The following is a 23,321-nucleotide window of genomic DNA, read 5'->3' as shown; positions in this document are numbered from 1 at the left end:
AAGAAACTTCTCAGTGATTACTAGGATACTTTGCTTTCTGACTGACAAGACACTCTGGAAGAAAAAGTTTACATTTGGATTTCTCGTGCCCGTGCGCGGCAGCCTTGCTCTGGGGGGTGTAAGCTTGCTGCTGATGGAGAGGAGCACCCATGCTTCCTCCCAAAAGGAATGCAGTCATTTAGAAGAGGCTAATTTTATTCATTCATCGATCCTTATATATTAGTTTACTTATTCATCCCATAAATATTCCTAGATGCCTTCTGTAAGTCTCTGCCAGGCGTTTGGTTCAGGGCTGTGGGCAGAATGGGACCCAATGCCTGAGTAGATGGTCAGACAGAGCTCTTCGGGAAGAGCAAAGTGACCCTTGACTCCCTCTCTAAGGATTACTGAGTGGGATCCTGCTCTGTGGGTGTTCAAAACAGCAGAGTCTTGCACTCATTAGAGGTCGGATCCATCTGTACAACGTGGCTTTCGTTATCTCCCTAGAACTCTTCGAAGTGCTCTTTCAGATCGCCCCACCCTCCGTAATCCTCAACCCCCAGGTCTCCCCCGCATTCAGTTCCTGTTTCTGCAGAAGGTGGACCATGTTGAGTATGCTTCCCAGCCAGTCTCCTGACCCCCTGCTCCTGCCATGCCTTCCTGCACGCTGTCCCAGCGTGGTTGTCAAAACCCATCCCTCCTGTTTCACTCTTGATTCCTTTACTCCCACCTTCTCCAGAACCAACCTGCCCCCAACAGGAAATTCCCCTCTCCTGTAGCCGTTCAGTCTCCTCTCCGGACCAGGACTTCTCAGGCACACCCCTTTGCTCTGCAACTCCCCCTCCCTGGTCTGTGACCTTCGACCTGAGGGAGGAGGCAGATTCCAACAGCACAGGCTGGGACTGACCATTCCCCCTGCTGCCAAGGAACTGCCCAAAAACACTTCCTTGCTTCTTTTTCCTTTTCCTTTCTGAAAATAAGCCATTTAAAAAGGTCAAAATGGGCTTCGGTGAGGTTTCAGAGGTTTATTAGTTTTAAGAACTATGTTCCCTGTTTGGAGGGAGGGGAAACAGCCGCCTTCTTTTCACATTACGTCAATCCACAGGCGTCTGTAATTTACATTTTTTTCAACTCAAATGTTCAGAAATAATGGAAAGGCTGCTTGAAAAAAGCAGATGAAATAAAAACTGGGGGAAATGTGTATTATACAAAAACCAGACCTGTGAGCCTGAGGCGAGACACCCCGATGACCTGGGGAGCTGATTAATGAGGCAAACCAAAGGAAGGCCAGGTGAGTGGAGATGCCATGATTTCTTCACAGTCACTGACGCCCATGTGCTGGCATTTCATTTCCCACGCACAACTTCACGAATGGTTTTCATTCGGAAATTTTGGAACCACTGATGTTCCTGCCTTAGGAGAGCTGTGGAAGTTGGGCAGGTGGGGGTGTATGTGGAGGAAAGGATTGGGGGTGTGGAGAATGGAACCCTCCTGGGTCCTAGCCTCTGCTTCTCTTGGTCCTCAAAGGCAATCTTTTCTGATCCAGCCTCACCCAGGTGAGTCCCTTCTTTATTACCGCTTCTCTCCTCATCCTCTGAGAAACAGGAGATGAAGATCAGATGGCAAGATCATGGTAAGATGTATTAACAGTTTTATTTTCTGACAGTCTTTTAATATAATTCCTTCATTAAAATAAAGGAACCCAACTCCTAGTTACAAATTAAATGTCTGTTTACACTATAACTTACTGTATTTCTGCATATAATTATTCTACGTGTTATGTCTCTGAATGCTATGTTTAACATTTCTTTGACAGTATTTTACGCATGTACACACCAACGATGGTTTTAGGCTTTGAGGATCTCAGGGATCCAAAATAGACGCAGTTATTGCTGCCTGCTCTGGTAGGGGTAGCGTGTTGGACAAAGCCACCAGTGTAGGAGAACGAGGTCTCTGACAGCAGAAGCTCCAGGAATTCCAGAAGCACCATGGAGGGGAGGGGAGGGATGAGGGACTAGAAAGCCTCTTGAGGAAAGTGACTTCAAGGAGTAGGACTTAGCCAGGCGAAGGGGCTCTGGAGGGCATTCCAGGGTTAGGGAGACTGTGTGCCTGTGCTCAGAGGCAGAGGCTGTCGGGAATTTCAGTTCTGTCGAATGGTGAGATAGGGACTGGCGGGGGCTGGACCTGAGGGGATACTCAGGGGCCCAACAATGCGGGCTCTTTCCAAGTTGCTTGTATTAACAGTTTTGATTCTGTGGGTAATGGGGAGCCTTTGAAGGGTTAAAACAGGAAGCTGACATCTCTTTGAATCATTTATGCACAGTGACCTTAAAAGTCGTTTAGTCCCAGTCTCTTTTTTTAGAAGATGAAGTTGAGGGTCTGAGAGGGAAATACTACTTCTCTTCTACCACTGTTACTAGTTGGTACCGACAGAGCTTATAGACACCAGCACTGTGCCAAATGTTCACCTGCCTCTGCTCCCTCAGCCTCACAACACTCTTGGGGAAGTACTAGCAATATCCCCATTTTACAGATGAGGAAACTGAGGCCCAGAAAGATGAAGTAACTTGCCTCAGGTCACTTGGCTAGCAAGCATTGAAGCCAATATTTGAACAAGGTCAGTCTGGCTTCACAATCTTAACTGTCCACTCTAGTTTCCCAAGGTTCCAGAATTAATAGCAGAGCTAGAATTTAAACCCAGTCCACCTGCTTCCTAAGAAGTGGGCGACAGACCTTGTGCCATCTTCTCTGACTCTGTTGACCACATCTCTTCTGACTCTGTGGACTCCTCTGCCATAGTGATGCCTCTGAACATGTCCCTTTCATATCCTGTTCTTCATATATCTCCTCATTTGTATTTCAGGAAGATTATAACACCGAATCAGTCAGTGGTGATGTTGAAAGAAAGACAAGAGCCTAACTATGAGAAAGCTGGGATGGGGTTAGACGGCTTTTTGGGCTTCCTGGTCTGGTGGTAAGGACCCTGTCTGCAGTGACAGGCCTAGCCCCTTCTAGCCCCAGTTGCTCAGCTGGCCTGTCCCTATTGAGGTCAGCAGACCCTAGGTCAAGGACCTCCCATGGCTGGCCACTCTAGTCCCCTGGGATTGTCACCTTCAGGTTCTATGAGGCTCGTGGCTGCCAGGCCTGGTGAAGTCCTAGCCACTTGTCACTGCTTTTCAGCTAATGACCTCCTGGCCTGGCCACATCTCAGCTAATTTCTGCAATTAGGGAAGCTTGTTTTCAGAGGCTGGAACAGGAACTTTTCTGAATTAGCTTTTATGGTTCAGAGCCTTTAATTTGAGATTTAAAAAACATCATAGCTCGCCAAAACCAAATAAACTGCAGCTAATGAAATTCGCAGAAGTTCTCAGAGAATGCTTCTCGCTGGTGCTCCTGCATGATTTATTGACAGCTGGTTGTAAAAACAATCTTATTAAAGGTCATAATGTTGGGTAAAAAAAAAAAGCCCTTTAATTTATAGCATAATTAGGCTTCCTCCAATAGCTCCGCTGCCAGAGCTGTCACTTAGGGCTCTGAGGAAGCACTTGGTGTTTTTCATTATATCACAGCGAAGGGGATCCATGCTCCTGGAGGGCCCACTGACTTTCTCTTTATGGCCCTTTTATTGCTGCTAAAATAGTCAAAACAGGGGGTTGATTAGAGCTGACTGATGCCTACTGATTATGGGAACACCTCTTGTGGGGGGAAGGAGAAAAGGTAGGAGGGGGTTTAGGACCTCAGGACATGCCACCGACAGAAAGGGACGGACTGTGCAACTTGCCTGGGAAGTGTGACCAGGCTTCCGGGCTCTTCCCCAGACACTGTGGATTGAAGGCTGACCCCAGGCAGGTGGGGCTGGGGTGATAAAAGGCCTGTGGAAGGTGCTAATGCCTCAAGGAAGAGGACAATCCCAGGACAGGATGTGTAGGCAAATAAGAACCTTAAAAATGCTAATGGACCTTAGGTGGAGAGCAGGCTGCAGGCTGCTTGGTGGTGAGGGCAGCGGCCTCAAAGAGTGAAAGGTCGCAGTGGTTGCCACTGGCCTTCCTGGAGGAAGAGAGGAGACTCAGTGTTTGTGTATTATGGTGGAGGTGGGGCAGGCATTGTACTTGGGAGCCAGCCCTCTAGGGCTGTGCTTGTATGGTGGAGGCGCCCAGGAGGGCTGATGATGGCCAAACCCAACTCAAAATGCTCTCACACTAACCTCTCTATTTTCCCAAATCTGAGGCTCTTGTTAGGGGAGGTGCTCAGAGTGGCAGCTCTAATGACCAAACTCATGCAGCCCAGTTGACCCCATGGCAGCCCTCTCCCCAGCTCCCAGCCCTGAACCCTCATTGTTAGGCCAAGGGAACCACTAGTCCTTGAGCTTCCTTAGCTCAGCAGGCTGTGTATGTGTGTGTATGTGTAGGGTGGACCATCCTTCTGCCAGTATATGGCGTGGAAGGCCCTGTAGTTCTGCTGACGTTTGTTCTGGGCCCTGGGTGTGCCTTGGAGCTGAACTAGCAAGAGAAATTGGTCTGCTTCTTCTGGGGCTCCTTTGCTGTTGGAGTGAGTGCTCCAGGATTCATCCCAGGCTCCTCGTCTTGTCCGGGTCCATCCCATCCAGTCCCATCCTGTCAAGTTCCATCCCCTCAAGTCTCATAAAGTCTCTCTCTTCTCTTCTTAGGTTTATCAACCAGTCAGGTTTGCCTACCATCCGGTGTGAAAATGGGGAGTACATCTCCAGCAACCTTTGGAGGGCCAAGGACTCCAATTTCTGGCTCCTCGAAGCTGGGGGGCAGACCTAGGCCTGTGGCGATCTCACCAGTGGGCACTCGCTTAGAAGTTGCAGCCATTTTCCTCGTCTTCCTCCTCTTCCTTCCCTGCCCCCTCTTACTTCTTTCAGAATTAAGTGTGCAGAAGGTTTACTAGGAAGTAATGTTGTGAAAGAAAAAAGGGAGACAGTAGGATTTGGCAAGGAGAGCCTTGAGGCCATGACGCAAACTGACAAGATCTCTCCTGCCCCTCCTCCTAAGGTCACAGGTCTCACGCACATGCGTGAACTAGCAGAGCAGGCTCACTGGTGCTGTCTGTCCGTGTCTGCCCAAGGTGGGGGCTTGGACGGGTCTAGAGCTGGGATGAAGGACTCTTGCCATAGAATTTGGCATTTTTCTGAGGCACTCCCTTAGATTTATTTATTTATTTTACCCAATTCCAACTTCAGCCAGAGAGAGAGAGAGAGAGAGAAAGAGAGAGAGACACAGAGAGAGAGAGAGCCAGCGTCCTTACTCATGGCATTCAAAGATCATACAATAAACATTTTTGAACACCTACTATGTGCCAGGTACTATGCAGGAAGATAGGCTTACGCAAATGAACTTAGGTAGTTTCCAGGTTGAGGCAGAGATGAAGGAGAGACATTATATGGTTAATCACACTATATGTGGGAAATGCCATAGCTGATTTTACACAGTATTAAGGAAGGAGCCAGTAACTGCCTAGTCTGTGTGTTTCTCAGTAACTGCATGTGTGTGTAATGTAAGTGTGTAAATATATATTGGTGAAATGTGAGCATATGAGTATGTTAGTGATGGTGTGATTGAGTGTTTGTGAGTGTGCAAGTATGTATATGATGCTGTGATGTAGGAGTATATGAGTGTGTGTGTGTGTGTGTGTGTGTGTATGTGTCAGTGATATGTCGTGGGATTGGCCTGGGCACCCTTAGCAGTCTTTGCAAAAGGTGAAAGTGCCCAGAGAAGGGATGGCATCTGTCGTGCTGTGACCCAGTGCCTGGCCCAGTGCGGGCACACAGGACATGATCAATATACATTTTCTGAATGGACAGCCCCCTCACCCCCCGAAATAGAATCTGGTCTGTCGGCATTGGCTGTGGCTTTCGTTTCTTTTCAGGCTTTCTCCTCCTGGACAAAGAAAGAGAGTTTTTTTTTCTTCTTCTTGGTGTCAGTAACTGAACCTAGAGGGTAAAAGAACAAATTCTTGAAATAGTTAAGAGCTAGTAACATCCTAGTCCTTTAAATGACCATAGCTCAAGTTAAAGGGTTGTGTTTAATTTGAATGTGTTTCTACAGACTTTTTATACTGTCTAAATTTTCATCAGTTTTTTTTTTGAGTCATAAATAAAGAGTTATTAGAAAAGGAATCTGTTTTTTTTTTTTTGCTGTGCAAACTTGGGTTGTAGGGTGTAAAAGCTGCTTGGGTGCTGCCCTTTGGACCCTGGGGTGAGCTCAGACTGCTGGCCCCTGTCTGCCTGCCCCAACCTGCAGTTTCTCGTTCTGGCCTTTGCTGCTCCTGCCATCCAGCCCTTGGGCTTTGTGTCTCAGCCTCAATTATTTGTCTTGTTTCCCTTTGATTGACAGCTCATTTTAGAGTCACATTTCCAGACTGACCTCTGCCTTCTCCATCAGAGCACAACTCTGGGACTTCCTTCGGGCCTGATGCTCTGAAACCCCACTTTCTCAGTCTCACAGTGAACCTTGTACCCTGTGGGCCACCAGCCAGGCACCCCTCCCCAGCCTCCTAGGGTCATTAAGTCAGAATGAAACATGCTGATGTCTCTTTAAAAATCTAGCTTCTCCCTGTGGATTCTCCTATCTTCTTAGAAGCTTGCAATTATTCATCATTTATAAATTGAAGATAATCCCGTTTCCTGATGACTGCTGGCAGACCAGTGTGGGGGGAGATGAGTTTCTTAAGAACTTTCATCCTCGTCTGCTATGTGTAGAGGAAGTAACTAAAATGCCTCTATTTCTCAGCTGTGAACTTCCAAGGTCTGGTTCTTTCCACATAGATTTCTGAGTATTAAATCCTTTAATAATGGCAATAGTCTCTATCAGATTTTTAACCCCCAAGGACAATTGTTCAAGGCAGGTTTCAGGCTACAAATTGCAGACAGCTTTCGGTCAAGGCCACCAGATTGTGGGCAGTGGTGATTATCTCCCAAAGATCCTTTCTTTCCGTCTTTCCTTTGACCTAGGGTGAGGTTGGAATTGGAGCTAAAGTTAGGGCTGAGGGTGGCATAAGATTGATTGGAGTTGAAGCTGGTGGTTGAGTTGAGTTATTTGAGTTATTTTATTTAGTGTTGGTGTTGGTTAGATGAGGCCTGGACTGGGGCTCAGGCGGTTATGTTGTTAGCAAAGAGGGTGAGGGTCAGGTGGGATTTGGGTCAGTATGTGGTTGCTGTTGGTGTCGGGACAAGGTCTGGGATAAGGGCTGAGCTCTTGGAAGCTCATTCGTGGGGACCCTCCACCTGAGGGTTGTTCCACACTAAAATTTTCACACTTATTTGGACCAAACCCTTGTTCCTGCTGGGCAATTATGGGCTAAAAAAAGATAAAGACAGCCTGACCAGGCGGTGGCGCAGTGGATAGAGCGTCTGACTGGGATGCGGAGGACCCAGGTTCAAGACCCCGAGGTCGCCAGCTTGAGCGCGGGCTCATCTGGTTTGAGCAAAGCTCAGCAGCTTAGACCCAAGGTCACTGGCTTGAGCAAGGGGTCACTCAGTCTGCTGTGGCCTCACGGTCAAGGCACATATGAGAAAGTAATCAATGAACAACTAAAGAACTGCAACAAAGAATTGATGCTTCTCATCTCTCTCCGTTCGTGTCTGTCTGTCCCTATATATCCCTCTCTCTGACTCTCTCTATGTCTCTGTAAAAAAAAAAGAAAAAAAAAAGATAAAGACGTACTATTTTTCCTCTGAGAGTGTTTGAGGGTGAGACACCACATGTGCACTCCGTGGCAGCCTCCGGGGAAGCCTAGTAAGAGTAAATAATGTGAGGGTTGATCTCCTTTGGTTCCAATGGGGGAAGGAGGGCAGGAAAAGGCAGTAAGCCATGATGTCTGTCTCTCCTTCCACAGGGCTGAGTAGCTGTGACTCTCAGTGGAACTCAGTCTCAGGACCTGAGGCACAGAGTCAGCCAGGGGTGCCTGGGGCCACCTACGGATAAAAACAAAGCCTACCTATTCTTATACTTGGTGTCTAGCTGACCAGTTTTCTGCCATTTCAAGCACTTTGAAGAAAACCTAGGAAGGCAATAAACTGATTCCATTTCTCTGCTCCCATAAGGAGATAGATGGGCAGCATTCTGGTGCCTTTCTGAGGTATTTCTGTGAAAGAGTTTCCGGCAGACCCACATAAAGAACCCACGTGTCTCCAAGCCCATCACCCAGCCACTGGCATTGTCATGAGTTTGAATGCTGTCCCTTTCATTTTTGCTCCTGTTCTTGCCAAGACCAATCTCAACCCCAACATGCCTCTGTGGCTTTGCTCATCAGCTTGGAGGGCCCCCTTCTCTCCATGAGGCTAGAGAGTCCCCTCATCTTCCAAGATCCAACCCTTGTGACCCTGAGTTACACTTGTTTATTTATGGATTAAATGCAGAATGTCTTTTTCACGCTGTTTCCCCAGAAACTTATACAAGGTCTGGAAGAAAATGAGCACAAAATCAATGTTTCTGTAAGAATGAGGAGCAGGAAAGACTGATGGATAATTCCAATTTTATGAAGACTTAGGCTATTTTTTTTTGTGTGTGTGTATTTTTCTGAAGCTGGAAACGGGGAGAGACAGTCAGACAGACTCCCGCATGCTCCCGACCGGGATCCACCCGGCACGCCCACCAGGGGGCGACGCTCTGCCCACCAGGGGGCAATGCTCTGCCCCTCCGGGTCGTTGCTCTGCCGTGACCAGAGCCACTCTAGCGCCTGGGGCAGAGGCCAAGGAGCCATCCCCAGCGCCAGGGCCATCTTTGCTCCAATGGAGCCTCGGCTGCGGGAGGGGAAGAGAGAGACAAAGAGGAAGGAGAGGGGGAGGGGTGGAGAGGCAGATGGGCGCCTCTCCTGTGTGCCCTGGCCGGGAATTGAACCCGGGACCTCTGCACGCCAGGCCGACGCTCTACCACTGAGCCAACCAGCCAGGGCCGACTTAGGCTATTTTATAGCACACCCTCAACTCCTCCATACTTAATCTTTGTCCATTTTCTTTTTTTTTTTTTTTTTTTTTTTTTTTTTAGAGAGGAGAGGGAGAGAGAGAGGAGAGACAGAGAGAGAGAAGGAGGGGGAGGAGCTGGAAGCATCAACTCCCATATGTGCCTTGACCAGGCAAGCCCAGGGTTTCGAACCGGCGACCTCAGCATTTCCAGGTCGACGCTTTATCTCACTGCGCCACCACAGGTCAGGCTCTTTGTCCATTTTCAAATTGCTTTCTTCTTCACTTGAATTGAATCCAATAAACCTAACAAGTAAACATGTCTAGTAGGAAGCCAGTGGGTGTGCAACACTCTTAGAGTATGGTACCACTGCAGAGTTGGAAGTGTAAAATACCTACTCAAACACAGATATAGAGAGGGAATCATTTGTGTGTGTGTGTGTGTGTGTGTGTGTGTGTGTGTGTGTATGATAGAGACAGAGAGACACAGAGAGAGGGCCAGATAGGGACAAACAGACAGGAAGGGAGAGAGATGAGAAGCATCAATTCTTTGTTGCAGCACCTTAGTTGTTCATTGATTGCTTTTTCATATGTGTCTTGACTGGGGGGCTACAGCAGAACAAGTGACCCCTTGCCCAAGACAGTGACCTTGGGCTCAATCTGGTGAGCCTTGCTCAGACCGATGAGCCTGTGCTCAAGCTGGCAACCTTTGGGTTTCGAACCTGGGTCCTCCGCGTCCCAGTCTGTCGTTCTATCCACTGTGCCACTGCCTGGTTGGGCAAGAGAGGGAATCATTCTTATCTCCCCTAGCAGTGCCCTCGAATGCTGTCCTCACCCACATTCTCTCCATTTTCTCTCTTGCCTATGTCATCTGGTTATACAGCTTTAGCAGTCACTTCTCAGAGGATGATCTTGCATGGAAAATTGCTACTTGGGTTTTCTGGCCCAGGTCCTAGTCTTGCTTTTAGAACTGTCTACTGTATTACTCCAGCTGGTGTTCTGCTAGGCTTTCAGTCTCCATGAAACCCATCATTTTCTCTCCTCTCTTGCATTTTCATCTTGTTAGTGCCTTATAATTTAACTCAGGGGGAGTACCACCTTTGTATCTTTTCTGTTCCTCACTCCTTTTAGTTCATTCAACAAACATGATTGTATATTTATTATGTGCCTGGCATCATGCTAGGCTCTGGAAATGCACTGGTGAACAAGACAGACAGTGTCCCTAGTCTTAGGGAGCATGTGTCCTCATCATAGTTTGTTGATGTCAATTCTACTGTGTCTCATCCTTTGCCTTGTCACTGCCATTTTCTTGTTGACTTGTAGGGGTTCTTCATATATTCTGGTTCTGAGTTCATTGTAATATTGCAAATATCTTCTCCCAATCTGTTGATTGACTTTTCTTTCTTTCTTTTTTTTAAATGTATTTTTCTGAAGTGAGAAGCGGGGATGGGGGTGGGGGTGGTGGTCAGACAGACAGACTCCACATATGCCCAGGATCCACCCGGCATGCCCATCAGGGGGCATTACTAGGCCCCTCTGGGGCATTGCTCTGCTGCAATCAGAGCCATTCTAGCACCTGAGGCGGAGGCCATGGAGCCATCCTCAGTGCCCCGGCCAACTTTGCTCCATTGGAGGGGAAGAGAGAGATAAAGAGAAAGGAGAAGGGGAAAGGTGGAGAAGCAGATGGACAATTCTTCTGTGTTCCCTGGCCAGGAATCGAACCCAGGACTTCCATACACCGGGCTGACGCTCTACCGCTGAGCCAATCAGCCAAAGCCTTATTGACTTTTCATTTTTTTTCCTCTTCTTTTCCAAGTGAGAGAAGGGGAGGTAGAGAGATAGATTCCAGCATACGCCCGAACAAGGATCAACCTGGCAACCTTATCTGGGCCAATGCTCTGCCAATATGGGGCCATGTTCACAACTGAACTATATTTAGTGCCTGAGGTGGACGCTCCATGGAACCATCCTTAGCACCCAGGACCAATGTGCTTAGACCAATTGAACCATGGCTGTGGGAGGGGTAGAGAGAGATAGGGAATCAAACCTGGGATATCCACATGCTGGGCTGATGCTGTACCACTGAACCAACTGGCCTGGGCCTTTTTATTCTTTTAATGACCAGATGTTTACAATGCTAATTAAAGTTCAATTTATAAATCTAGTCTTACGTGGATAGCGCTTTTTAAAATTATTGTGTTCTTTTAAAAAATTCTTTCTCGCCTGACCAGGCAGTGGCGCAGTGGATAGAGCGTCAGACTGGGATGCGGAAGACCCAGGTTCGAGACCCTGAGGTTGCCAGTTTGAGCGTAGGCTCATCTGGCTTGAGCAAAAAGCTCGCCAGCTTGGATCCAAGGTCGCTGGCTCGAGCAAGGGGTTACTCGGTCTGCTGAAGGCCCACGGTCAAGGCACATATGAGAAAGAAATCAATGAGCAAATAAGGTGTCGCAATGCACAACGAAAAACTAATGATTGATGCTTCTCATCTCTCCGTTCCTGTCTGTCTGTCCCTGTCTATCCCTCACTCTGACTCTCTCTCTGTCTCTGTAAAAAAAAAAAAAAAAAAAAAAAAAAATTCTTTCTCTTACTCCAATCACTTCAGTATTTTTATACATTATAAATACTGAATTTTGGGTTTACTGAACTTGATTTTGTAATCAAGAGAGAAATCTATGTAGTTTACAGCTCCTATAAGTGCAGATGGCTTTTATGCACATTAAATTTCTCAACCTTATTTATAATGAGTGAAATGCATGTTATCACCACAATGGAATGTTATTTTTCTCATCTAAAATTAATGTGGATCAAAATGTTTTATAACATACTGTGTTATCCTAAGATGTGAGGCACTCTCATACGTAGTTGGTGTCTGTGTAAATAAGTACAACCTCTATAAGAAGCAGTTGAGTATTAGACACGGACACAAAAGCACACACATACATGCCCTTTGCTTTGCCTGGCACTTCTAGGAACATACCCTATTCATACCCATAATTGTGCACAATGAAGTTTTTTTACACGGGTATTTTCTGCAACATTATTTGTAATAGGAAAATATGGACAATTATCTAAATACCCATCAATAGCCATACAATATGAAACCAGAAAAAAGGAGATAGTTCTATGTGTACAAATACTGAGTGACAACCACATTAACTGTAAAAAGGACATTGTAGAACAACATGTTTAGTTTCTTACCAAATGTATAAATATAAAAATGAATAATATATATATATCCATGCATATCTATCTATATGTGTGTATACCTATACCAATATATGCTAGTATTCAAATATACTTACTGAAGGAAACAAGACATTCAGCTACAACGGTGGCCATTGGGGGTGTTGAATCCATTATACCTTTTCTATGTGGTTGCCCTTTATATACCATGGGAATTTATTCCCTTTTTTATTTTTTTTTATTTTTTTAAATTTTTTATTTATTTATTTATTCATTTTTAGAGAGGACAGAGAGAGGGAGAGAGAGAGACAGAGAGAGAGAGAAGGGGGGAGGAGCTGGAAGCATCAACTCCCATATGTGCCTTGACCAGGCAAGCCCAGGGTTTCGAACCGGCGACCTCAGCATTTCCAGGTCGACGTTTTATCCACTGCGCCACCACAGGTCAGGCCCCCTTTTTTAAAAAGAGCTCCCCAGGTGATTTGGTTAAATATCACATAGCTCAGGTGAGGAGACTGGGCCCAGAGAGTTTGGGCTCAGGCATTGCTCAACCTCCTTCCTGAGAGTCAACCATTCCCTCTCTCCTTTGCTTTCCTGCCCTCGCTTGGCCATTGGCTCTCAGAACCAGTTTGTCCTGCACAATTCTTGCCTTCTGCCTGGGTACCTGCCACAAGCCAGGAGTCAGGCACCCCCTCTGGGGCTCTGAGTGGGAGGGAGAAGCATCACGTGCTGACCACCATCCCCTCCCGCCCTCCCGGAGTGTGATCTATGGCTTGTCAGAGGTGTGGGGTCTCACCACTTGCTGAATAGAAAGCTTCTTTGTTCTTGGGAGTGAAAATAACCCTCAGATAAATGCTGGGGCTGGAAGAGCTCAGGAATGTTGGGCTCTGGCTGCCCTAGGGTTCCTCCCTGTAGCAGAAGGTCTGAGGTTGGGGGAGACGAACAGATTTCCAAGAGAAGCTTGTGGCCATGAGTCCTCCGGGGATTTTGAGCTGTTGTGATTCCTGGAAAGTAGCCATGGGCTCTTCTCAAATGCAACCCAACTCCCGACACCTGCTTGAAACCTACTTCCGTGGTCAGTAACCTTCTGTCAACCCATGAAAACTTCCTATTTCTTGTCACTTATTGGTTATGACATGCCCAACCTCCTCATAACCTCCTCTTATTCTTCCTCACCTGGAGGCTGTCTTCAGCACCCCTACAAAAACTCTGTTTTGTCTTCCCATCCCCCTCTCTTCCTACTTGCATTGTGGAGCCTGCATTTAATTTCTCTAGCTGTTGAGGAGAAGGGGCGCGACCCAGCTCTGCACCTGGCGGCTGCAAACCCCATAAAGTTCAGGGTATGACTCTTCCATGGACCATAACCTCCTCCCTTCCTTAATCCAGCTCAGGAAGGACTAAGTTGAAGGATGCAGGAGCTGCCAGGAGAGGAGAAAGGGGAGGGAGAGGGTTATTAGTACGTAGTTTCAAAATAAAGCCACAGACAAGGTCGGAGGCTGTTTATTTTTTCACCCTCTTTCCTAAGGTTTAACTCAGAAAATTTGGGAGGTGGTCTAAGACCTTCCACGAGCCCCAGAGGGACAGAAACCCACAAGGGACAAGCAAGGGTCAGAATAGCATCAGGGTCCTCCAGGAAAGCCAGGGGCTGTAGTCCTCCTACTTAAACCCCAGTTTTGGCTTAGAAAGGAGGAACTTACAGGCCTAAAGTTAGAAACACAGAAAGGACTTAACAGAAGTTTTCACAGGCCTCAACCCAGTCCCTCCTCCTTCTCCTCCTCCTCCTTTTTCTTTTTTTTAGAGGATTCATTTTTTTGTGTGTATGTATGTGTGTGTGTGTGTGTGTGTGTGTGTGTGTGTGTGTATATATATATATATATATATATATATATATTGTATTTTTCTGAAGCTGGAAAAGGGGATAGACAGACAGACTCCCGCATGCGCCCGATGGGGATCCACTCTGTATACCCACCAGGGGCAGCGCTCTGCCCACCAGGGGGCAATGCTCTGCCCCTCCGGGGTGTCGCTCTGTTGCGACCAGAGCCACTCTAGTGCCTGGGGCAGAGGCCAAAGAGCCATCCCCAGCGCCCGGGGCCATCTTTGCTCCAATGGAGCCTCGGCTGTGGGAGGGGAAGAGGGAGACAGAGAGGAAGGAGAGGGGGAGGGGTGGAGAAGCAGATGGGCGCTTCTCCTGTGTGCCCTGGCCGGAAATCGAACCCGGGACCCCTGCACGCCAGGCCAACGCTCTACCACTGAGCCAACTGGCCAGGGCCTACAGTGTTTCCCAACCTTTTTTGTGCCATGCCCCACCTTAACCTTTCTAAAATTTTTATGTCCCCCCCTATGTAACATACATAATTTTTAACATTAAAAAATTGATTTTTTCACTTAATTGATGATGCCAATCACCCAGTTGATATTTTGGTCTCGTCAAACGAAATTATACTTAATAATTATTTACCGCAATTATTTAAGAATTGCATTTTTTGTTAAATTTGGCATCGATATCTAGCATTGCATTTAAATGGCCCGGGGCGAAAGAGTTAAAGTCGTGTCGAGTCCATTTTCAAATTGCCCCCCTTAACTATTGAATTGCCCCCCTGTGGGGCGTGGGCCCCACGTTGGGAAACACTGGCCTAGAGGATTTATTTTTTAAGATTTTTTTTATTGATTGATCTTACAGAGGTTGGGAGTAGTGAGAAGTATCACCTCATAGTTGCCCCACTTTAGTTGTTCATTGTTTGTTTGTTGCTTGTTGTATGTGCCTTCACTGGGCGAGCCCAGGGTTTTGAACCAGAGACCTCAGTCTCAGTGTTCTAGGTTGATGCTCTATCCACTGTGCCACCACTGGTCAGGCCCAGTCCCTCATTCTTTTTTTAAATTTTTTATTATTTTTTTTTTTATTTTTTTATTTTATTTTTTACAGAGACAGAGTCAGAGAAAGGGATAGATGTAGGGACAGACAGACAGGAACGGAGAGAGATGAGAAGCATCAATCATTAGTTTTTCGTTGCAACACCTTAGTTGTTCACTGATTGCTTTCTCATATGTGCCTTGACTGGGGGGCTACAGCAGACCAAGTAATCCCTTGTTTGAGCCAGCGACCTTGGGTCCAAGCTGGTGAACTTTGCTCAAACCAGATGAGCCCGCGCTCAAGCTGGCAACCTCGGGGTCTCAAACCTGGGTCCTCCGCATCCCAGTTCGATGCTCCATCCACTGCGTCGCTGCCTGGTCAGGCCCAGTCCTCCTTCTTGATGGCATGGTTTGTCTGGGTGGGGCCTGATGGGAAGGGGTGGAAGAGGGTCACAAGGAGAGGAGGGAATGAAGGGGCCAATAGTCCATAATCCATCCAACCCTTCTATTTCTTGGGTGAGAAAATAGGGGCACAGAGAGATCCAGGGCCACATGGCCAACATGGGGAGGATAGAGCCCCTTTCCTGGTGTCTGTGCTTCTGTTCTTGTGGGCACCTTGCTGGGACCTAATGGAGTGGGATGCTTGAGGAAGAAGCTTTGGAACTTCCTGCGCGTAAGGACAAGCAGTCCAAGGTGACAAGGAGAGCTCTCCAAGCCTCCCACCTGCCTCTCCACAGTGGGGCTGGTGCTTCAGTTCTAGGGGGTTTCCCAAGCCCCTGCAAGGCATGGACACCTCAAGGCAGAAAGTGCCTAGTTGATCCTCTGTCCACAACTGCCACCCCAATACTTTATCAGCTTCGCTTCTCTTTGGCCCTAGTCTGGACTGCATAAGGTTTAAGATGAATCGTGGTTCCGGGTATGTGTAGAAGAATGGAAGGGAAGAAGGAGTAGAGATGAGAATGACCATGTATTGAATCCCACGTGCAAACCCTGGAGTAAGCACTTATCCAATCTTATTTAAGGCTCATGACAGCATTTCGAGTAGATATTGCTGCCATTTTACTGAGTCTTCATGAGGTCCAGCAACTGGCCTGAGGTCGCATGGATGAGAGACAGACTGTGGATGGGAGACTGTGAATCCAGCTGTGTCTGGCTGTGAACATATGGTGCCTTGTCATCATAAGCAGGTTGCCCTAGTGTGAGCTACATGCTGCCTGGCTCAGTGCACAGACTGAGATGTCAATGAGAGCTTCAGGCCTGAGGAAACCTCTGGGTAGGGTATCGGGAAAGTGCCTGGTTATGTGGGTGGAACTTTAACAAGCCAATCAAAACATTCCTAGAGGTATCAGTCAAAGTCCCCAGAGACTCTGGAGGGTTGGGCTGCCCTAACACTGACCTCTGCAACCTCCTTTCACCTGCTCCCGGGCAGGGATTTCTCATGGCTCCTTGCTGATTCTTGATGCCCCCGGCCCTGGACTGGTGAAGGGATGGCTTTGTGCTCAGTTGCTCAATAATCTGTGAAAACATCAATGCATTTCCAGCTCTTGCCCTGGATTCAACCAAGACTCACCAGCAAGGGTTTGAATCACATCCGTGTGATTTGTCCATGCTGGGCAGAGGCGTGGGGGTAGGCTAGGAGCTTCAAGTTAAACTTTTCTAGACTAATAACTGTTCCTCTCATTACAACGCCCTGCCCTTGCCTTCCCCTGCTGGTCCCCCAGGACTTGCCTACAACCCCCTCCCTGGCTTTCCTCTCTCTTTCACTCAGGCTGACATCACACTCACATTTTCCAAAAATTCCCCAAATTACCCACAGTCTTCTTAGCTCCTGCAGTTGTCTGGAATTACACATCCTAGACGCTGCCCCCTGTCATTCCCTCCCCTCCTCCCCCCTGAGCATCTACTCACCAGCTCCTGCTCCTGGCTGGCCTGGGTCCCCCAGCTCAGCTTGACCTGGCAGTGACAAAGCAAGGTGGGGGCTGGGCCACTTGGGGAGCTCTTCCCCGCACCAGGCCCCGGGGAAGGGGGAAAGGGACTGCTGGAAAGGAGTTTGGGGGTGGCTGCACATGTCTGTGTGTGTGTGTGTGGGGGGGGGGGTTCGGAAAGACCCTACGATATGGGGTGGGCCTGGGCCTTTCTGAAGCCCTGATGGACAGGATTGGAAGGCACATTGCTCAGTGGGAAAAGCCCAGGGTTTGGAGTCAGCAGACCTGAGTTTAAGTTCTGCTTCTGCCACCCACGGGCCCATGCTCTCACACAGGTCAGGCAGCCTCCTTGCCTCAGTGTTTACCGCTGTAAATTGGGACTTTGTGTATTTTCCAAAAGAGGCTGAGGCAGGATTTCCATTCTCATATGCTCTTCCAGAACCTTGCCACTTTCCATTAAGAGGCAGAGTCTGTGTCCCCTCCCTTTGAACCTGGACAGGTCTCTGTGACCGCCACAACAAATTTAATGTGTTAGAAGTGACACTGTGGACTTTCTAGACTTGATCATAAAAGGCATATATATGATGCCCAATGGCTGTCTCTCTCTCTCTTTCTCCCCCACCCTCTCTCTCCACATTGGAATTCAGCCACTATGCTGAGAGGAGGCCCAGCCACATGGACAGGGCATGTGTAAGGTGCTGGCTGGAAGTCCCAGCTGAGGTCTCAGAGGACCGTCAGCATCAACAGCCTGACATAAGAGTGAGAACTCTCAGATGATTCTGACCCTCTCTGTCTTCAAGCTGCCTCAGCTGGTGCTGAGTGCAGCCGAGGTGAAGGGTGACCCTGCTGAGCCCTGTCCAAACTGCAGATTTGTGAGCAAGAGAAATGTATTGTTTTAAGTCACTAAGTTTTGGGGTGGTTTGTTGCATAGCACTAGATGTCTGCAACAGCATCAGAATAGTAATATTTGCCTTATTTATGAGGGTTAAATGAAGAGATTCCCTGAGGCAGTTCCTTATGGAGCCTGTATAAATAGAATACATTGTCATCACCATTGCTATCAAAGAACTTCAATGTGTGTGTTCAAGACATCATATGTATGTCTATAATATAGCGAGAGCTGGTTGTTAGATGGTTCTGCAAGTCACTTCGCTTAATCCTTACAATTTATCCATGCACCATAACCTCCTTCCTTCTCTAATGCAGCTCAGGCAGGATCGAATTGCTGTTGTAAGGATTAAAATAGGTGCCTTGGCTGGATAGCTTGGTTGGTAGAGCATCATCCTGATACATACAGGTTGCAAGTTTGATGCCCAGTCAGAGCACATATAGAAACAGATCAATGTTTCTCTCTCTCTCTCTCTAAAAGTCAATAAATAATTTTTAAAAAGAATTCCTTTTTTTAAAAAAATGTGGGTATTATTATTTTCACCAATTTGGATATGGGAAAACAAAGACACAGCTAGTTTAAATTCCAGTGGAACTAGAATTTGAATCCTGATCTGGCTAACTACAAAGTTTTATTCCTCATCTTCTTGGAGCTCAAGCTGGGGCCATCACCTAAAGAAAATGGGGACACTAGGATATTTCAACAGGTCCTGACTTGGGAATATCTTCTGCTTGCTTTAGTTTTATTTTTATTTCAGGAAACATGTTGAACACCTGTAATAAGACAGTGTGTTAGGTACACCCCAAATGCACAAGACCATGGTCCTTTATTTGGGGAGCTTGCTGTCTCTGAGGGATTCAGATACTTCCTTGTAATGTATCCTTGGGCAAGTTACTCACCACCTCTCAGGCTCAGTTTTGTCAATTGTAAAATGGGAATGATTATAGAACCCATCTCATAAGGTTATTGTGAGAATGATACAATATGTAATTTGACTTAAGGCATCCTGTACATAGAAAATACTCAATAAATATTAGTTATTATATATATACAAAGAAGAGTTTACAGTGTAAAGTGATAGATGCCAAAATAGAGGGGGTCATAAATTGTTATGGGAAGAGAGACGAGGGAGTATTTAGTGCCTTCTGGGGTGGGGGTTGGTGGTGATGGCAGAGAGGAGCTGACTTTTATCCTGGGACTTCAAAAGCCAGTAGAAGTAGCAGGTCGTCTATGGAAGGACAGTGTTTGGAATGTCTGGGGAACAGAGCAGCCCCAGGTGTGGGAGCCCAGGGTCCCAGGGAGAAGTTGAGGCAGACTGGGAGGGGCCTCTGTTATCAGGCTGTTGTGGAGTGTTGGCCAGGCTGTCTCCACTCAGGAAAGAGTCTCCCCATGCAGGCTTAGAGGTGAGGCTTTAAGGTGTACATGCCCAAGAGGAGGACCCCAGGCTCACAGGTGCAAAAGTTTTGAAGGTGGAAAGAGTTAGGGAGAAGTTGGTATTTCAAAGAGATGCTTTCGTCCCTCCCAAAAATCTGCTCAGGGTGAGCAGCTGAATCTCCTACTGAAGATTAAACCAGATCAGCAGAGTCTGTTCTTGCCAGCAAACCACCAAGGCCCCTTGCCCAGAAATGTCTCAGAAATGTCATTGCAATTCTGTGAATGGCTACTTACCACAGGAGGCCTAAGGCCTGAGGGTCAACAAGGGGCTTCCTAGCTGGTACATCTGGCCCCAGGGAGAAGCCTCCGTAGGAGCTGTGGGCAGGCTCTGGGCTCTGTGTGTACAGAGAACAGCTGCTTTGGTTTAAATATTAATAATGCAAAATGAAATATGTGGGGTGCCCAGTGCACCAGAGCCCAGCCAGTGTGTGCTGCATCTAATGTCCTCCGCACTCGGGTTTGGAAAAATGTGGTCAGTGAATTTAATATACTTTTTGGCAAAGAGAAAACGACAGTTAACTTCTCTCTGGAGCCTCACTAAAGTGGCTTTTCTCCCTGGAAAGCAGGGGAGGGAGAGTGGTTTCTCCCAGTATGCCAGCGGGCCTGCTGCCTGAATTCTGTCAGAGCCCCTCTGCTCTACCCACCTGGACACTCGCAGGGGATTCTGGGGCTACAGAGCATCCCATAGAGAGGTAGCCAGTCCTGTTCGAAATCCAGTGGGGCCTGGGTGGGGCTGAACCCTAGTTCCTGCTGGTGAGGGCCCCTCCCACCAAGATGGTCTCTCCCCATTTCATGCCCCCTTCTGGGATCTCTTCCCCCACCCCTAACCGACCACTGTCCATCAGAGGGGCTCACCATGAGAATGTCAGTGCCACAGGGCTCTCACAGGGCCCCTGAGGTTGACAACTGATACAAGGTCTCTGAGGGCCAGTGCTTTGCTTCCCTCAATCCCACTGCATTTTTAAGTCCTGGGGAGATTTTGACAAGGCCAACATTAAGAAGGGTTTTCCCTCCACTGCCTCCCCGTACCAGCTATCACCGCAGCCTCTGTGGGCCTGTTCCCCTTCTCCGACATCTCAGATCTCGGCTTCTCGCTTGCCAAATGCCACAGCTTTCAATTGGCCTCTTGAAAAGTTAATAAATGCTTGGTGACATCACAGCCCCAGAGCTGGGGAGCAAGAAAAGATTCAGAGGCCAATATTTCTGAGGAGAGAAGTCAGAGGCTCTGGGTTTGCCCAACAAAAGCGCCCTGTGCAAGCGTGGTCACAGGAATGGCCAATGGCACCTCAGGACTGTAACAAAGTTGGCCCGGTTCTCCCCAAAGTCTATCTCTGACTGTATACAACTTGATAATGTTCCCAGTTAGAGGCCTGAGCAAATCATCAAGCAGCGAGAGCCAGGCAGTGGCCGCTGCAGGGGCCCTCCCAGGCTGCTGGGTGGAACAGTCACCCCAGGGCCCCTGGAGGGGTAAGGTGTGGGCTCCAGGCAAGAGGAAAGTTGCCCTGCCTGGGAGAGGATGGGAGCTGCAGTCACCCCAGCTCTGGGACTCCAGCTGTGCCCCAGGCTCCGGCTCCCCCCCCCCCCCCCTTGGCGTCTGGCCCTTGGGGAAGCTGAGAGAAAGTCTTGCCTGTTCTGGATGCCGCAGGCAGGATAGGCCACAGCAATCTCCTTCATGTGTCCCTGCTGGCTGTAAGCGCTGTGTTTGGTTTGGCAAAACGGCTATTTAAATAGCAGTGAAATGTGTCACTGGAAAAAAATTAGCTCATGTTTCCTTTGCCATTTCTTCATGATTTCCATTAAAAGTATAACCACGGGTAATAAATTAACAAGATCTGTAAAAGCGACCATAGGAAACCATGGATCCAGAATTCCTATAAACTTCTAACCCATGATGCTAAAAAGCAAAGCTACTTGGGGGTGTGTGTGTGTGTGGGGGAGGTTGGATCACCCATACTTCAGTTTTCTTTGTGTCTGATTCCTACTCCTTTCCACCCCAAAATGTGAAAGGAAGCCCTTTACTTCTTTCAAGGGTTGTTGTGGATATGGGGGGGGGGTCCTCTGTTTGGAAAACCCAGAGCCTTGGGGCATTGCTTGGCTCATCCTGTTTCATAAAGAAAAGCAAGAAAAACAACTAAAAAGTTACCTCCCTAACAAAGTATAATCTCCTTTCCCCAAATTGTACCTTACCTGGTCCTAACCACAGTTCAGTTGTTGAATTCTCAACACCTTGTGGAAATCAGACCCTTTTCCATGCGTACTGGATTGCCGATTCAAGTACGTCAGTTTCACAGCTAGCGACACTGAGGTTAAAGAAAAATATTGGCTTTTAGCACAAAATCTAGTAATCAGTGTTTGGATGGGAGCAGCAACCTTCAGATTGCTGCTGCCACCTCCCTCCCCCCACCCCCCATGCTTGTTAGTTTGCACTGGGCTGGGGGTGGGGTGGGGTGGAGGATCACTGTGGGCCCTGAAAGTCTCTCTGGAGATTGTTGGGTAAAAAGCTGCTCTCAAGGAAGATAGCTCTGAGGAATGAATTTGGGTTGACACACAAGGGTTATGAGGGTGCCAAGGATGGGAGAGTGGGGGTCAGGCTGAGGGAGTGTGAGTCATGTTACACACAGAGCTGGGGGACTTGGGGCAGAGGACTGAAGGCGTGTGTTTAGTGTTACACACAGGGACTAAGGGAGTGAGGGAGAGGGCAGGGAGAGTGTGTCAGTGTTACCCAGGGCCAGAGGAGTGGGGCAGAGGACTGGGGGAATGTTTTTAGTGTCACATACCTGGCTGATGAATGGAGAAGACTGGAGGCGTTTGAATGTTACACAGGGGGCTGGATGAGCCAGGGAATTGTTGGGAGATTGTGTTCAGTGTCACACCCAAAACTACAGGAGTCTGGGAGAGGACTGAAGGCATGTGTTCAGTATAACCCACAGGGTTGGTAGAGTGGAGGACAGAGTCAGGTTAGAGAGAATGGGAGGAGCGAGGAGAAGGCAGGTGGGAACCAATTCATCTCCTTTAGCCTCTGGTCCTCTGACATCCTGTCCTTTCTCAATTATCCCTTTTATAAGTATCTCAACCCCCTCCCTCTTTATTTGTCATATGTGACTGCCCACATATGACTCAGTCTCTGTTAGATAGAAGATGGGGTGAAAGGGGGAATTTTGTGCCATTTTCTAAGCCCTCGGTCACTCAAGCCCCAGGACATCCTCTGTCCCTAGAGCCCAATTCCTTTTGCATATTAGCCCTGGGGGTAAGAAGGAGGCCATTCCTTATTTTTTCAGGACAGTCCCTTTTCCTGGAAGGCAGTGGGCGGTATACAGTGAGGGGGCTCAGAAAACCCTTTGTCATAATGGAATTAAGGAGGGGTTTATGATCAACGCTTCCTCACTGATTTGCATTAGGACCTCGTTTTGTTTTTGTTTGGCGGAAGGCAGCAGAATTATGCTCCATAAACTGATTTTTGTCTTTGTCAATAATTTATTTAACACAGACTTACTGTGGGAATTATAATAATTTCACAAGCCAATAGCATACAAGATAGTTTCTCTTCATAAGCAAAATAAAGATATGACATCCTCCAAACAAATGACAGATTAATTGTACTAGTATTCCAGGCAAAAGAAGATAAAGGAATAAAGTCCAAATTTAGTGTGAGGTCTACCTTTTAACTCATGGGAGAGAGGGTGACCAACCCAGAGCTTATTTCCAGTTGCCAGAGCAAAAGTAAAAGTCCCTGTTGCTAGAGCATGTTGCTAGAGAACAAAGATGTTGGTGTTGGAAGACAGGTTGTCTTCCTTCTGGGGCTGTTCTGAGGCTTTTCAGCCACTGGTTATAAGAAAGTAGCCCTTACCATGGTGGGAGCTAATGCCCCACGGGTCTTTGGAGTTTTTAGGTTAGGGAAGAGTTGCCTCACCCTCAGACAGAAACTTTCAGATAATCCTCACAAACTCTCAGTATTTATAGTCTAAATGTCCCCTTGCCATAGTTGCTTCTCCACATGCTCTTAACCATAAGCTCCAGCGGGGCCTCTTAGCTGCTAGGTGGCTGAGTGCTTATCAAGGAAAATGGATGAGATGATGATATCCTGAAACAGCTTACTTCATTCTTATATCAAAAGAACTTTACTTCTATAAGCAATATT

The 23,321-nt window shown here is 47.6% G+C and overlaps 1 long non-coding RNA gene across 1 annotated transcript; it reads right to left on the bottom strand.

Moving 5' to 3' along the window:
* Positions 1-4,651: 4,651 nt before the first annotated feature.
* On the bottom strand, positions 4,652-20,875 carry LOC136328650 (uncharacterized). The gene is made up of 6 exons (XR_010730084.1): positions 20,811-20,875; positions 19,418-19,518; positions 16,844-16,888; positions 16,332-16,450; positions 15,263-15,361; positions 4,652-5,932 (listed from the first exon to the last, which is right to left on the bottom strand). It is a non-coding gene; the product is annotated as an uncharacterized lncRNA (long non-coding RNA).
* Between the last annotated feature and the right edge of the window lie 2,446 nt (positions 20,876-23,321).

Source organism: Saccopteryx bilineata, chromosome 3 (genome assembly GCF_036850765.1).
Source record: "Saccopteryx bilineata isolate mSacBil1 chromosome 3, mSacBil1_pri_phased_curated, whole genome shotgun sequence".
In the NCBI taxonomy this organism is placed as follows: Eukaryota; Metazoa; Chordata; class Mammalia; order Chiroptera; family Emballonuridae; genus Saccopteryx; species Saccopteryx bilineata.
Note: the sequence above shows the minus strand (reverse complement) of the source record. Positions and strands in the feature narration are given on the sequence as shown.